The 17,008-nt window shown below is 44.0% G+C and overlaps 1 protein-coding gene across 4 annotated transcripts in view; it reads left to right on the top strand.

Annotated features, from left to right (window-relative positions):
* LOC118914656 (interferon-induced very large GTPase 1-like) overlaps positions 1-12,192 on the top strand; it is a 75,862-nt gene extending 63,670 nt beyond the window's left edge. Inside the window, exon 5 of one of the 4 annotated variants that reach the window (XR_008999230.1) lies at positions 7,714-12,192. The gene's annotated coding sequence lies outside the window, so the exon portion shown is untranslated. Of the gene's footprint in view, positions 1-985; positions 3,587-7,713 lie in introns of those variants that run through there. The other 3 variants (XR_008999231.1, XR_005025709.2, XR_005025708.2) reach the window with 3 other exon arrangements.
* Positions 12,193-17,008: the final 4,816 nt, after the last annotated feature.

Genomic DNA, 17,008 nt, shown 5'->3' with positions numbered 1-17,008 from the left:
ACTGTTTATTACTCCTAAACTAGTAAGAAATTAGATTTCAGCAGAACAGGTATTAGTTACATAGGTTAAGTAAACTAAGGAAGATGATTTTGTGGCTTTTTGTTGTCAAATGTTGTTGATAAAGTGTTTTAAGCTTTTTCTCTTAAACTGACAACAGTTTAGTAAATAACTGCCTTTATAAGCAGAATTGAAACTTTATCTTTCTCTCTACCTGATCCCTCCAGAATTTAAAAACTCTCAGTGACTATTTTTATATTTCATGGCAGTATGTTTATTTGCACAAGTTCAATAAGAATCTTCTTTCCTTGTAAGAGGACCAATTAAAAACACTGGTTATATTACCAAGGCTTTGACTGGAACGTCATATCTGAGAGACGTGTGCAAACTCAGATATGAACAGACAGCTTTAAGGAACTAAGACTGACTTTATAAAGCCAACAAAGCCCCTTAGAAGAACTGGCCTGGTACCTTGCTTACAGAGTTCCCAGCAGCCTTACCAGGTGAGTAAGGAAGGTCACTTCCTGGCAGGTGCAGGAACCTCAGGAATGTCTTGGGAACCTCAAGAAGAGAAAAATTCTCCCAAATGTACAGGTACTGCAGGCACAACCTATGGCAAGTCTGGCTTAGCTTTCTGGCCTCAAGAAGCCTTTAAAAGTCCAATCTGAAATTCCTTATAAAAAGTTCCAGTAAAGCATATTAAAAGAGCCTATGTAATCAATCGCTCTTCTTGCTGCACTTATGCAAATAATAGAGCCAAGTATTAATTATTTTCTTAATCTGGCTACTTCTAATAAAAATGAGGGTGATTTTAGAGAAAAGTATTGTTTCAATAATGCAGTCTTATCTATACTAAATACCAATACTAGTCATTGAGATGTAAACTCGATCCAGAATTCCAGTCCCCCATAATAGCCTGGCTTATGCCCCTACCGGGCCCCTTAATAACAGTTTGTAGTTTACTCTTAGTTGCCCCTTGTGTCCTCAGGTTCCTCCAACAGTGGCTAACCCAGATGACCCAAGTCGCCACCAACCAGATGTTACTTCACCGTTACACACCTCTTCCCACTGAACCCCCTCCTTCAGCCTAATACCAGTCTCAAACCCCCATGACACCCCTTGTCAGCCAGAAGTAGCCAGATCGAGTCGTCACCCATTATGACCAAAAGGCTGGAATGTTAGCCTGGAGGAAGGAAAAACAAGGACATGCAAACAGAACAGAGAGATGCCATAGGGGGAGAACAGAACAGACCCCAAGGTCCGTGCCTTATATGGAAAGGGGACAGCTCTTCCTGAATTCCATCCTTCTGATGTGCCAACTAAGACCCAGATGTCAGCCTCCTTCCTCTTGGAAGGAAAAAAAGTTTCTAGTTGATTATTATGTCACCTTTAGCCAATCATACCTCTCCATGCCCCCTAGGATAGCTTGCCCACTCCTCCCCCTCCTAACCCCTTATAAGCCCCCACCTCCCTGACCGGATGTGACTTCCCCGGCCTGTAGTACCCAGACCGGGGAACATCACCTGGGAATTGCACTCAAATAAACTGCCTGGGCCTTTGTTGCCTCTTGTCACCTGCTTATTTCAGCTAGAATTTATCTTACAGTATCCCTTCATATGCAATAACCAGGGGTCTCCTTGGTAGGAAACCTGTCCCTAAATTTTCACTATAATAAATAGCATTGCAACTAACATCTTCAAACGTACATCTTTGCACAGCCTGAGACTAACACTGTTTCACACTCAATTTTCTGTGTATTGAAAGTTTTGCCAGGCTCCAGAGCTTTACAAAGTGAATTAGATGTTGATCTTGTTCCAAAGAAGTACACAGATTGGTAGGGAAAAATGACCACAGGATAAAATAAAATGTGACAAGTGACATGGAAATGCAAAGTGAAATGTTGGCAAAATGATGAAAGGGTTCTTGTTTGCGGAGTCAAAGAATGAACTTAGCAAACAGTCAAGGTAGGAAAGCCAGGGAGACTTTCACTGAGAGATACAGTAGAAGACAGACAGAGCTCCTGGTGTGAGCCAGGAGGGGACAAGTGAGCCCATAGTTATACGTTGTCTAGGGGTTTTACAGGCGGTTGAGGATTTTTGGGAACCAGATAAAAGGCTTAGGGGTGTGGACTTGTTAAGTGGTCCCTGAATATTAAAAATTAACTTAACACAAGAAATTTACTGTTCTGATTTCTCCCTGGGATACTGGCATCTTGGTCTAGGAGCATATCAAAAGGTCACCTGCCCAGCCCCCAAGGTGGGCTGAGGTATTGTCTGTTTGCTAAAAAGTTAAGAATCTTACTTCTTAAACTTTCTGGGTGTTAAAATGCAATCTTATCTTTAAGGTGGAATCCTTCCTGCCTTTTACTATGTTGTTTACAGCTGGGTCTGCATGCTAAATTAGTTGCCCAGTTTGCAAAATCACCTCATCAGATCTGGAGGAGGAAAGACAGCACATAGGCCTGGGCCTTTTAGCATGCTGAAGTGAATCTTACACATGATTACAAATGATTAGCATAATAAGAAAACATGTGCTACTCTTCTTTATCTGGGGAATATTAACTGATCTCACTGAACGATGACTCTAGAGTTTAATGCTTAACACAAGAGTTTTGGTAGGGGATTTCCTTGCATGTAGTTACATTGCTCTGACTGCAAATATCCTGCCTTGCTTTTTCCAGAGGCCCTCACCCTATTCTGTCTAAGCCCATGGTCTCTGTCTCAAAAAGATGAAGAGAATATAAGTGATTGGGAGTCACGGAGATTCACAGACATGGGCCAAGAAAGAGTCAGTATAAGTTAGTGTCAGCTTTTTTCTTCGAATGATTGTTCAGATTTGTTTAAATACTTATTTCCCTATTTCCTCTGCTCCCTGTGTGTAAGCCAGGGATAGGTTTTTTTCTTTACAAACCCTGTATTCATCTCAGGACCTTATACTCACTGAATCTTCAGTAAAGGTTTGCTGAATGGGGTTATTTTTTGGAAACTTTCCTGCCTTTGAGAGCATTCTCAAGAGAGAAAAGCCATTACATAGGAGCAAGTGGACTGTGGAAATAAGTGTAAATTCCCTCCCAACTTTCCCAAATAGGGGACAAACCAGGAAACAGGATAGGAAAGAGAGGGAAGAATAATAAAGCTGATATGCACACCATCGTCCTCTTTCCTGTTCTGAAAAGCTTATCCAAAGAAGAAATCTGAATGACCTTGCAGAAGGGCAATTTAGGATGAATCCTATAGCTTATACTACAACTCAAATGAGGTAGAGAAATATTTTATTCCCTATTTTAGCCTATAATCTAATCTCTCCCAAATCCCCATTCTGTGGTTAAGAGACAAAAAAAGTAAAATTTCAATCTAGTTTAAAGTTAATCCACTCTGACAATTTAAATATACTTTTAGGAACTGTTTGGTCCCTGTAGACAAAATAATGCTTGATAACTCAGAGAGCCTGTGGGTAAAATTGCAATATTTCCAGAATCTCTGGCCAGGCCTTAGTGTATCTCCATATCAATAGGTGTTTCCAAGGAGTGGAGAGAAGTAGTCATCTCCATATCAATAGGTAATTACAGGGCGGGCAGGGCTAATCTAAACAAGAGAGGTTGGGTGGGGTTCTATTCTTCAGCAGCCCTGTTGACACGTGGGACGACTGGTTGTAAGAAATAAATGGGTTTCTCCCACTTTATTTCTCCCTTTGACTGATTTCACTTTCATTCGTACTTTACTCCGGGATTTTCCTTCTGGACCTCCAGAGCCTCTCCTTCTCCTGCATCTCTCTCCAAAAAGTATAGTGGAAAGAATGTGCTTGCTCCTACAATCTCTGGCCTTAAGAGATCTTTCAAGCTGTTTTTTCCTGTTGTCGTGGCTGCCACCTGCTGGACCCTGGAGCACTGTCCTTTGTGTATCTACCTGCCAAACACCACAGGATACTGCTGCTGAGCTGGCTAATGTGGAGTCTACACTTTCTCGGCAAGGACCATGTTCCTGAGCTGCTACTGATGTACCAAGGATTCTGCTAACTGCAGAACCTTCAGTATATTTCTACATCCTCCACAGAGAAGGTCGACCCAGCAGTCCACACACTGTGGCAGCCCAGTGGGTTTCAACTGAGCGTCCACAGCATATAAAAACACAGGGCATCTTTGTAAAATTAAACCCCAGGGCCTCACTCTATTCAACCATGTGACTATAAGACAGGGACCGTGAGTGTAGTCAGAGTAGGGTGAGAGCCTCTGGAAAAAGCAAGGCAAGATAATTACAGTCAGAGCAGTGTAACAACACGCAAGGAAACCCCCTATTAAAAAACTCCATATTAAACATTAAGCTCTAGAATCATTCTTCAGTGGGATCAGTTAATATTCCCCAGATAAAGGAAAGTATCTCAGCACAGCCAATGTTTTCATTATGCTAATCACTTATAATCATGTGTAAGATTCACTTTAGCATGCTAAAAGGGACTAAATATATCACCAAGGACAAACTCTAAGACCACTTTTAAAAAGTCCACATCCCTAAGCCCTTTATCACATTCCCAAAAATCTTCAACTGCCTATAAATCCCCTAGACAATGCACCATCCCCTAGACAACACACCACCCTGGGATTCCTTGTCCCCTCCTGGCATGAGCCAGGAGCTCTGTCTTCTCAGTTTACCTTTAAATAAAAGCCTCTCCTTGGCTTTCCTCCCTTAAGTATTTGCTAAGTTCATTCTTCAACTCCGCAAACAGGAACCCCGGCATCAACTCCATACTACATTTCTGTGACTGAGTGTGGGTAAAATTGTAATATTTCCAGAATATCTCACCTGGCTTTAGTGCATCTGCAAATCAAAAGGCATTTCTCAGGGGTGGAAACAAGTTCATCTCCATATCAATGGGTAATTACTGGGGTAACCAAGGGCTTATCTGAACCTGAGAGATTAGGTAGAGGTCTTGCTTGCTTCTGCCCAAGCAGGAAAGAGATGGCCCCAGACTGCAGTTTGTAAACAATAAATTGCTTTTATTTCACCCTCTGATTGATTTTGGTTCTAGAGGTATTTTACCCCAGGTTTTCCTCTCCCTGGAGTTACATCTGGTGGTAGCCGGCAGGACCTCTGAACCCAAAATCTGTCAAAATGGATGTGACCTTTGGGAGGGCTGCCCCTAGAGTTGGTGGGGAGATGCCTGGAATCCCCCCTATGGATGGTGGGGAAGCCCCAGTGGTTGCAGCAGCAGAGAGTGCAGCTTCACCTATTATTATCCCCCCAGCTGTGGGGCTTCCAATTTGGGAACCCCTAGTGGGGAACTAGTCTAGGGTAAAGTACCTCCTGGAGGGCTGGGGCATTCCCCAGAACTGGGGAAGGGTGGAAACACTGGAACCTGCAGATTTAGTCCTCCATGAGTTGGAAGACTGCTTGGAGACCCTAGGTGGCCGTGTAGTGGCTGGCTTGTAGGGTCACTTTTCACCAAGATAGTAGAAAATGTTATTGAGGAGAAAGAGACGATTATCAAGAGGGTTAGTGAGGAGAGAGAGGGACTTAGGCAGGAGAGAGATACAGTTCCGCATTGCCTGGAGGAGCTGGGCAATAACCTATGGGATGCTGGTAAAGAAGAGAGGCAGTTATTGAAAAGACAGGTCACGCTTCTGGAAGATTCCTTAGCAGCAGCAAGGGGGGAGGCAGCAGGACAAGCCGCGTTGCAGGAGGCTGTAGGGAAGGGGGAGGGAAGAGTGGTGCCTTCAGCCCCGGACGTGGTGGAGAAGCCTGGGAGAGAAGAAGAGGATATGGGGCCATGGGCAGATCTGCTATCCAGGCCACCACCAGAGGTACCATCCTTTCCTGTTTTAAAGGCCCACCCAGCTGTAATTAAGAAAATAAAAATGAAACAACTGTGGGCTCCTCAGGGGGAGAAGCCGCCCCCTCCCCAGGTTGTGGAGCACTCCATGCTCCATCCCTATAACCAGGATGAGCTGGTGGACATGAGCATCTGGTATAGGCAGAAGCCATTGGAATCTCTGCCTACATGGCTTTGATGTCTCTGGGATATGAGGGTGGAAAACATTGTTATGTTAGGTACTGAGATGAGTAGAATGGCTTCCCTGACAACTCACCCTTCCCTCTGGCAGCGGTTGCAAAATGCCCATCACGCCTCAGGGAATCAGATACTCCTAGAATGCCTGACAGATGCCATTAGGGTAGTTTGGCCTAATCAGGGTAATTAACCATACTTACCCAGTAGTTAGAAAATATATGCAGAGCTCCAACAGGTACTGCAGGAATTAGGTATGAAAAATACCATCTATAATATGGACCCCGAGGGCCCAGAAGAGGAGGTGTTCACTGTAGGAATGAGAAAACTGATGCTGCATACAGCTCCCACATCTCTCTTAGGGTCCATAGTGGCTACTTTTGACCCCCACATAGGGCAACCCATAAGTAAGGCTACTCATATTTTAGCAGATCTGGGGGAGGATGAAACAATAACGGCACAGAAGGAAGCACAGGCTACAACTGAAAGGAGAGGTGCAAAAGGCCCCATGAAGGTCTTGCGGACCCAGATGTGGGTTGATTTGATAAAGGCCCAGGTAGTGAAAGGAAAATTGATGGGCAGCCCAATAAAATCTTGTTAGAACTGTGGCACCAATGAAAGCCAGAGCAGCAGTTCCAGCCACTGAGGTCCAGGACACAGAGACCAGAGTCAAGGCCTCATGCCTGGCCTGTGTCCCTGCAGAACTTCTTGGGAGACGGTACTCAGGATTTGCCTGGGCCCTCACCCCAACAGGAGGACAATTGGGTATTGTGGTTCGACTGAGGGGAGGATCAAGATCCCCACCTTGGGGGACATGGTGGGGACCAGAGGCCACGTGTAGAATTAGCAATTCATTGGTCCCCTGTGAATGTACAATGTGTCCTGGCACTGATGGACACAGGAGCTGAGTGTTCTGTGATTCATGGCAACCCTGAGTGGTTTCCCGGCACCCCTGCTGTAATAGATGGCTATGGGGTAAGGCAATTAGAGGGAAGAGAGCCCAAGTCTCACTGGGGATTAGGCATTTACCCCGAAAGAAGAATACCACGAACATTTCTCCCATCCCTGAATATATTTGGGGGGTGGATATCCTGCAGGACCTGTGGTTACAGACCACTGCAGTTGAATTCAGACTGAGGGTACGTGTGGTAAAGGCGGTTCTGAGGGGACATGCTAAGCACCCACCTGTTGCTCTGCCTGTACCTCGGCAGGTGACAAATACTAACCAGTATAAATTGCCTGGGGGGCACAAGGAAATTGGAGAAACTACAGGAGTTGGAGAAGGTGGGCATCATAAAGCCCACTGATAGTCCTTTTAATTCCCCAGTATAGCCAGTGAAAAAGCCACACAGTTCCTGGCGTATGACCACGGACTACAGGGAATTGAATAAAGTCACAACCCCTTTGCATGCTGTTTTCCCCTCTGTAGCAGACATTCTGGACACCCTCAGCCATGAGCTGGGAACCTATCATTATGTAGTAGACCTTGCTAATGCTTTCTTCTTTATTGACATAGCACAGGAAAGCCAGGAACAGTTTGCTTTCAGTGGGAAGGCTGGCAGTGGACATTCACTGCCCTTCCACAGGGAAACCTCCACAGTCCCACCATCTGTCATGGACTTGTAGCCTAGGACTTGGCCATATGGAAGAAACCACAAATGGTGCGGTTGTATTGCTATATTGACGATATTATGCTCACATCTGATTCTCTTTCAGATTTAGAAGGAGCCGTTCCTAGACTGTTGCAACATCTACGGGAAAAAGGATGGGCTGTGAACAGCACCAAGGTTCAGGGACCTGGTTTGTCTGTGAAACTCTTGGGGGTTGTCTGGTTGAGTAAAACTAAAGTTGTTCCTGACACAGTCACAGACAAGGTCCAGGCTCTCCCCACCCCTACCACTGTGGCAGTATTACAAGAGTTTTGGGGTCTTTTGGGCTACCAGAGAGTGTTTATCCTGCACTTGGCACAAATTCTGAAGCCTTTATACCGGTTGGTATGAAAGGGCATCAGGTGAGACTGGGATGAGACATGTGCAGCTGCTTTTACTGCTGCCAAGAATCCATTACTTGAATATAATGGACACATCAAGGCCCTGTGAACTTGATGTTCATGTAACTGAAGATGGTTACATATTTTGTCTTTGGCAGCGGCTTTAACGGACACGCCAAACTATTGGATTCTGGTCAAAACTATGGAAAGGAGCAGAGGTCCAGTACACCTAGATAGAGAAGCAACTGGCTGCTGTGTACCACGCCTTGCTGGCTACAGAGCCCATTGCCAGAACAGCTCCAACCAAGGTAATAACCACCTATTCCATTGTGAGGTGGGTGCGAGACTGGACCCAAAGGCCATGGAGTGGCATGGCACAAACACTTACACTGGCCAAATGGAGTACATGTTTACAGCAGCACAGTGCCCTCTATACTAGCCCCTTAAGTGAAGAACTCCAATGCTTATTGGAGCCAGTGACCTATACCAGTGGAAAGCAGGAAGAACTTGCTTTAGAGCCATTGGTAGCCAAGAGTCCTTATCAAGAGGGAAAAGCCCCTATACCTGAAGATGCTTGGTATACAGATAGCTCCAGCTGTGGGCAGCCCCCAAAGTGGAGGGCTGTAGCTTTCCATCCTCAGACTGAAACAATATGGATGGAGAATGGAGAGGGGAAGAGCAGCCAATGGGCTGAGTTGCAGGCAGTATGGCTCGTGATCACCCAGGAGCCCTCCCCTATAGTTGTCTGCACTGGCAGCTGGGCTTTCTATTGGGGCTTGACCCTGTGGCTACCGACATGGTACCATGCCAACTGGATGGTTGGTCACCAGCCCCTTTGGGGTCAAGAATTGTAGCAAGACCTATGTATGGGCCTCTGGTCATATTAAGACTGTTACCGTATATCATATGACTGGCCATTTGCCTTTGGCATCCTCAGGGAATGATGAAGCAGACACATTGGCCCAGGTGCGCTGGCTAGAAGGATAGCCTGCCTCTGATGTGGCCCAATGGCTACATCAGTGCTTGTTGCACATGGGGCAAAAGACAGTGTGGGCTGTAGTCCGTCAGTGGGGCTTGCCATTGACCTTTGAAGAAGTCAGCCGAGCCTGGAAGGAGTCCCTCGTGTGCTCTAAGAGGGACTTACGCCAAGTCCAGCAGCAACATGGCACAATAGTAAAGGGGCCAATACCTCTTGTCAGGTAGGAGATGGACTATATTGGGCCTCTGACCATATCAGAAGAATGTTGATATGCCGTGACCTGGGTGGACATGGCTACTGGACTATTGGTTGCTTTTCCTGCACATCATGCAGATCAGCAAACCACCAAGAGGGGCCTAGAGCATCTCTTTGCAGCCTATAGCCAGCCACAGGTGATTGAGAGCAATCAAGGAACCCACCTTACTGGACATGCGTTAGAAGGATGGGTGCTGCCATCAGGAATAAAGTGGAAATTTCACGTACCATATAATCCTACCAGAGCAGGCATGACAGAGAGGTCCAATGGTTTGTTGAAATGTGGCCTGAAGTTGGACACCAAGAGTCTATGGGGCTGGTCAGTTCACTTATGGACAGTGCTATGGCGTTTGAATTAGAAGCCACATAAAGGAGCTTTGAGCCATGTCGGTATGCTCATACACCTTGCTGCATCTCCTATACAATTGTATGTGCAAACCAAAGAGGAGTTATTGAAGCCAGGATATGGCCAGCACAACATCCTGCTGCCAGCCCCTACTACGTTAAACCCTGGAGACACTGTTCGATGGACGTGGCCCTGGACATTTTGACACATGGACCAGCGATGGCTGTCCCTTCTGGCACCTTGGGGAAAAGGCCTGGAAGCTTGCCTCATGTGTATTCCTGGAGTAACAGCAGAGTGGCCCCCAAAGATCATGGTAGTGTACCCAAAAGGAGGTAAGAGCATCTTGCGGGGAAGTTTTGCTTTATCTTTATAGCCAGTGCATGTACCTCCCATAGCCCTATATATTGATCCATCTGTAACTCCCACAAGGAAGGAGGTGAACGTCTGATATACTAGACCAAGATGAGATCCCATTCCTGCCACTGTTTTATTACAGGACCACTCTCTTGCATGTATCCTACCTGATGGACAAGATTTCCCTATGCTGGTGTCATTAAAACATGTATGTTATCACCCTTAAGGTTATTTTATTCTACAGTCCTTGTGGTCTAGATGCACCCCTTGGGGGCAGGTGCCACATGATGATTGCTCTTAAGCTATTGCTTGCCTATGGAATGGGCAAGCTACAGACTTAACCTGCATAGAACTTTGAACCTAGCTGAATCCTCTGGCTTGAGGATTATCATCATTTTATTGCTGTTGCTATTGTATGTCATTAGTCTGGTCATAATGCTTCAGTTTTCTCACCCAGGGACCATTGCAGAGGAGGGGGAATGAGTAGATTTTAAGGCAAGATTTATGGAGGGGTGGCCTGTGGGTAAAACTGTAATATTTTCAGAATATCTCTCCTGACTTTAGTGCATCTGAATATCAACAGGCATTCCTCAGGGGTGGAGACAAGCTCATTTCCATATCAATGGATAATTACCTGAGCAACCAAGGCTTATCTGAACCTGAGAGGTTAGAGGGAGGTCTTGCTTGCTTCTAACCAAGCAGTAAAGAGACAGCCCCCGACTGCAGTTTGTAAGTTATAAATGGGTTTAAAATTTTATTTCTCCCTTTGACTGATTTCAGTTCTAGAGGTATTTTGCCCCAGGATTTCTTCTCCCAGGAGTTACACTCAGTTCTAAAGTTGATACATGGTAAAATCCATTTTGGATATCAAAAACTAATATTATTTCACTGTTGTTTCTACATTTCTTTTGTAAAAAAAAAAATCTAATCTCCTTCCTGACAAATGAATGCCTCTGATGGACTAAGGATAAGCCCTAATCATGCCATCTTGATCCATGTTCTCATCCCCAATTTTATTGTATCTGATGCCTACAAAACCTGTAATCTTTTCCCCTCCAGACCTGTTAGGAAGACAAATATGAGCAGGGTGAAAGGAAGGGGTCCACCAAGAACTTGGAGTTAATCAGATAAAGCGAGAGAGCCAGAAAGCACTCAGAGTTAATGCCCTTTGCAATGTGAGTTCATTCCCCATGCTCTGAATCTGAGCTGACCTTGAGATTTACTCTAATACAGATAAGATAGGGCAGAGACATGGGACAAGCATCATGATTAACTTTTCCTTCCTATAATGAAAAATACTGAGATATGAATAGCATAGTAAGAAGAGTTCCATCTTAAGACTAAGATTCCATTTTAAAAGCAGAGTTGAGAAGTTAGATTCCTAACATATTCTTTGGTAATAAGCCAACAATCTATCTTAAGGCAAGGCAAGCAGTCTTAACTGATATGTTTCCAGTGCTTGGGAGTAGCCACTATCTTAGCTAACAAGAAGTTTATCCTATGGAATTATCTGGAGGACTGACTATGGATAATGACATACTGTCTCTCACCAAAGAGAGACATCATGAGAGCAGAAGTCAAGCCTACACCCAACAACCTTCACCCCTGCCCTTTGCCCCATTCTTGAAAGCCTAAAAAGCCCTTAAGCATGCCTCCTCTAAGGTTGCCTGCACTACCCTTTTTTGGAGTATGTATTTTTAAAAGACTTCTTACTGCTCAACTTACTACATTCTGTCTCTGTGCTCTTCCAGGGGTGTCTTTGTCACTTTGCCATTCCATTCTATTTTCCAGACTTTAAGCACAAGTCTTCACTCTCTCTGTCCTACTCCTGATAAGTAAGTAAGGTTTACTCAGAGTTCTGATTTGAGCCTACAGGTCCCTGTCAATGAGTTTCCCCTTCCTCTCTGCTTTATTCAAGTAAACCTGCCTTTGTCTGCCTTGACTCTGGCCCATTCCTCCCATAGAGTGTATTCAAATAAAACTTACTCCACTTCACTACTGTGTGTCTGCCCTTCAATTCTTTGTTGTGGCAGCAACAGGAACTGAGGAGAACCAACTCAACTCCCCTAACAGCCCTGCTGACTTGATACTACTAAGCTACACTTGAAATTAAAAATAGAGCTCTTTTCACTTTTTTCACAGGGGCCTTCCTCATTTTCTCACTTGTACAATGTTAGGCTGGAGAAAGGAAAAACAAGGACATGCAAACAGAACAGAGAGATGCCATAGGGGGAGAACAGACCAGACCCCAAAGTCCGTGCCGTATATGGAAAGGGGACAGCTCTTCTTGAATTCCATCCTGATGTGCCAAGACCCGGATGTCAGCCTCCTCCCTCTTAGAAGGAAAAAAGTTTCTAGTTGACTATTATGTCACCTTTGGCCAATCATACCTCTCAACACCCCCCTAAGATAGTTTGCCCACTCCTCCCCCTCCTAATCCCTTATAAGCGCCCCACCTCCCTAACCGGGTGTGACTTCTCTGACCTCTGGCAAGAAGGCCATAGAACCTCACCCGGGGGTATTTAAATAAATTACCTGGCCCTTTGTTGCCTCTCTTTGCCTGCTTATTCCGGCTAGAATTTATCCTACACAATAATCAGCTGTTCTTAAGATAGAAGTCACAGACACCTAAGGAGGTCAATGAATAAAATGTAGGAGTTCCATGAACTTGGATTGGAAAAAAATAGGCTTTTATTTTCACTGACCTATTACTTAAATGTACCATTTTCTTCAATTTGTATGTAGGCAGCAAACCATCATAGTACTAGTAGACATCACAGATATTTTTGTATCACATTACAATTGTAAATACCTCAAAATATCATTTATGTTCACTGCTCCTTTGAAAAATTACAGTACTTATTAAACTTATCACCATATCTTGTTCTTTAATATATTAGTTAAAAAGCACAGATTACCATGTCACCAATTTGGAGCATTTAAAAAATATTTTTGTGTGTTTCAGTATAATTGGTTTCTTTTGTAATCCTTTGTAATTTATTTTGCACATTTAAAAACATTATTTCAGAAGGATAGGATCTGTCAGTCTTGATCAAAAAGGCACATAGAAGGTTAAGAACCCTTGGACTTGATAATCAGCAAGGTTCCTTTCAAATGGATCATGTTTACAGCTGATGTGTCTATTGTCCAACTTTTATCTGGTTCAAGGGTTTCTAATATAGGTAGGTAGAAAATAAAAGGAAGAACCAATTCCTAGTAGTAAAGAAAGATGTCAACTAGGGTGGGAGAAAAGGCTCAAAACAAAAGCAAGTCAGATGCTCTGCAAACAGTAGTCAGTGGCGTATCTGAGCTTAGGTTCACAAGAAGTGAGCTGGAGAAATCTTTTTAGTTATTTAGACTTGGTAGTGAAAAATCACAGAGAAAGGAACATATTGTGCAGAGGTACAATGAGTGACATATTTGGTGTTGAGGTGTGATGAAAGATAGCTAACAAGTGTTAAAAACAAACAAGAGGGCCAAAACGGAGTCATTTGCGATAAAGCCCTGTGATTGCCTCTCCTCCAAAACCAAATGCAATGGGTTGTTTTTTTTCCCTACATATAATAATAATAATGTTATACACAGCAGTAATAGTCATATAACTCCTTTCAGGTTCCCAGACCCAATTTCAATGTGTGTAAGTATGTGGGAGGGCGTCTTCCCACACATACTACCACCAAGCTTATTCTCAAATAGCAGGGTATCTGAGAACTCAGCTCAGTTCTGATGCTATCTGCCCAGGGATAGCATCAGATTCCTCAGACTAAGGGCTCCATCCTAGAAGACTGGCTTCCACCCCCCCACTCCAGATACTGGTCGTGAGCCCCAGGCAGTTCCCTGTGCTTCAGACCTACTGGCTACAGATTGGAGGTTCCTTCAACTTCCCCCTTAGGTTCAATTGATTTACTAAAGCAGCTTGCAGAACTCAGGAAAACACAGTTATCAGTTTAATAAAGGATACAAGTTAACAGCCAGAGGAAGAGAGAGGGCAAGGTCCCAAATAAAGGAGCTTCTACCCTCGTGAAGCTTGGGGCCTGTCTCCGTGGAACGTGGAGGCATTCTGGCTCGCCAAGCACAGAAACTCTCTCCCACAGAAACACAGAATCCAACCAAGCAGAGCAGAGAGAGAACTAAGTTCTTCTCAGGGGGTTTTGTGAGGGCTTCACTGATAGTCATGATTGACTAAATTATTGGCCATTGGCTGATAGAGCCTCCAGCCCCTGCCCTTGGGTGCGGGGGTCCAAAAGTCTCTCATTAACATGGCAAAACACCCATTTCATCTTTAAGACTCTGTAGTGTTTTCATGAACTGTGGATGAAGACCAAATATACCTGGGAAATAAATATTTGGTCATACAAATAAAAACTCCATGGAGAGGAAATTTCAGGGCAAAATACCTCTGAAACTAAAATCAGTCAAAGGGAGAAATTAAGTTTAAAACCCATTTATTGCTTACAAACTGCAGTTTGGGGCCAGCTCTTTCCTGCTCCAGCAGAAGCAAACAAGACCTCCCCTAACCTCTCTGGTTCAGATAAACCCTAGCTCACCCAGGTAATTACCCATTGATATGGAGATGAACTTGTCTCCACCCCTGAGGAATGCCTGTTGATATGCAGATGCCCTAAAGCCAGGCAAGATATTCTGGAAATATTACAATTTTACTCTCATATATATTTCATTATATCACAAGCCCCAACAAGAGTTAATAATACTAACCTAAGTGTCAGCCTCTCCCAGGAGTGGCATTTTAAACCAATTAATCTGGAAATTTCCTGGTCAGCACTAGTAAGGTAATCTACCTGAAAGACCCCCTGCCTTCACTTAAGGGAGGGTAAACCTGAAATAATCCACTCTTTTTGACTTTCTTGTCCAACCCTCTTCTGCCTATACAAACCTTCCATTTTGTACAACTCCTTGGGCGCAACTCTCTCTTTTCTAGGTGAGATGCTGCCCAATTCATGAATTACTGAATAGTAAATTCTCAAGTATCTATCAAACGAAAGAGGAGAAGAAGGATAAACAATTGTTCTAAGAAAAGGTGAAATCATCAAGGAACACAAAAAATAAGTTCTCTTTTCTACAGATTTAATTGCAAGCTTTTAGGGGGAAAAAAACATTAGTAAGTTGAAGGTGGAAGAGAAAGAAAGGAGGTGGGATGCATGAGTCAGAGTTCTTCTCTGACCTTGAAGGACCTAACAATCTCAACAGCAGGCATCTCACCAATAATACAAGGAAACGAAGCAGGGAGGGGAAGGAATGCCACAAGAAAAGAGTAAGCCAAATTGGAAACAGCTAGTCATTTCCAAAGGGAAACATCACCATAGAGGGTTAGCTGATTTCTATGCAAACTCCATATCCTTCTATAGCTATGAACCATTTTAACTTTAGTTGTAAATGTATCAGGAATTTATTTCCTAAATTCAACTGCTTATAAGGTGTCTTGACAATGGGTTTCAGCCCTGGGCAAGTTCATTATGAATTCAGTGAGCGGGAGGAATGACAGTGGAACATTCTTGGGGTAAAAGGGTTTATTACCCAACTTGTTCTCCTGGCATTCGGTGAAGCACTAGAATTACATCTGCAGCCGGCAGTCTGCAGTACTGTAATCCTCCTCCATCTCTGTCTCCACCCAGAGCACTGGGCAGAGCTCTTTGTATAGTGAGTCAGCCAGTAATAGCTTATTGCCTAGGGTGTGGAAGCAGTAGCCTAGCAGCAGGCCAGTTACATCAAGTAGTTTAGGTTCAGGTGAGGATCCTGACCATATGAACTTCAGTTTTCCCCACATAAGGTTTCTTGTTTCCATTTGGGATGCCTTTGATTTCTTGTTACCTTCAATATTCTAATGATTTTAATTGTGGCAAACTCATTTTAACTGAGCCTTACATGATCACAATTCCATATAATACCAGAGACAGGCTCTTTGGCCCATCCTCCTGTGGATAAAGTGAAGGTTCCTATGGCCAGGATTCTCACCTGGCCCTGGTTGGCTGGCTCACTACACAGGTGTGGGCAATACATCATTACTTTCTCTATATAAAGAACTCTGCCCAGCGGTCTGGGCATCACTGTACCATGGCTTCAAGGCTGTAGGAGAGCAGAGACAAGACTGGAGTGGTGGCAGTGCTGAGCACAGAGACTGAGATGGCTGCAGGGGTAGAGAGGCCCAGAGGCAGAGACTGGCTTACTGCATGTAGACTTGCTCTGAGTGTGCAGGATTCTAGTGACTCACATGCCACCTAGGGAATAAAGTTGGATAAAAACCCTTTCACCCCAAGAATATTCCATTGTCATTCCTCAGTCTCACTGAATCCATAGTGAATTTGCCGGGGGCTGAAACCCATTGGCAAGACACCTCCCCACAAGACTGGATCTGGAGAGGAGTTAAGATCCTGACCTGACAGTAAAAAAAAAAAAAGTTCCTCTGACACAAAAGTATCTGCAAACAGCCATAATATGCCTTTAACAACATAACAGTGAAACACCAAGGTTAAAAGTATTCTTTGACCTGGTAACAGCACACAGAAATCATGGGGAAAGTCATTATGCAACAACAAAAAAAAGTAAAGAAACTGACAGAGAAAAAAATAATCACATTTTGAAAACTGCCAGAAGAGAGAATATATGATGATCTTATGTGGCCAAAAAAGGAGGGGAAGGACAATGTTTGACGCTGCACATCTTCACCAAGTGTACATTCCTTCTAAAGCAATGGACCAAATAATGTCAGTATCAGCGTTCATTTTCTCTGACTTTGCAGAAGAAAATCCTCATAAATTTTTACCAATAGAAATTTATAATGAATTTTCAATTGTAGAGATCATTTAAAGTGTTAGGTAGAAAGATAAATGTGAGCAGCCAGGAAAGGGGAAGACAGGTTCAAGGGATAAAAACAGCCAGTTAGGGGATCCGACTTGAAGACAACACAGGCTTTGCAAGGAGATAACTTCGTTGCCTATCACAACACAGGCACAATGGAACAAACTAAGAGCCACTCAAACCACACCTCATCCTAATCTCATTAAAATAAAATTGTGGTTTTGCCCTCCCCCCCTCATCCGCCCCCCTGCTTTTCCGTGTGCATTTTGGA

This window comes from Manis pentadactyla, chromosome 9 (assembly GCF_030020395.1).
Source record: "Manis pentadactyla isolate mManPen7 chromosome 9, mManPen7.hap1, whole genome shotgun sequence".
Classification (NCBI taxonomy): domain Eukaryota; kingdom Metazoa; phylum Chordata; class Mammalia; order Pholidota; family Manidae; genus Manis; species Manis pentadactyla.
This window is presented reverse-complemented; position numbering and strand designations above follow the sequence as displayed.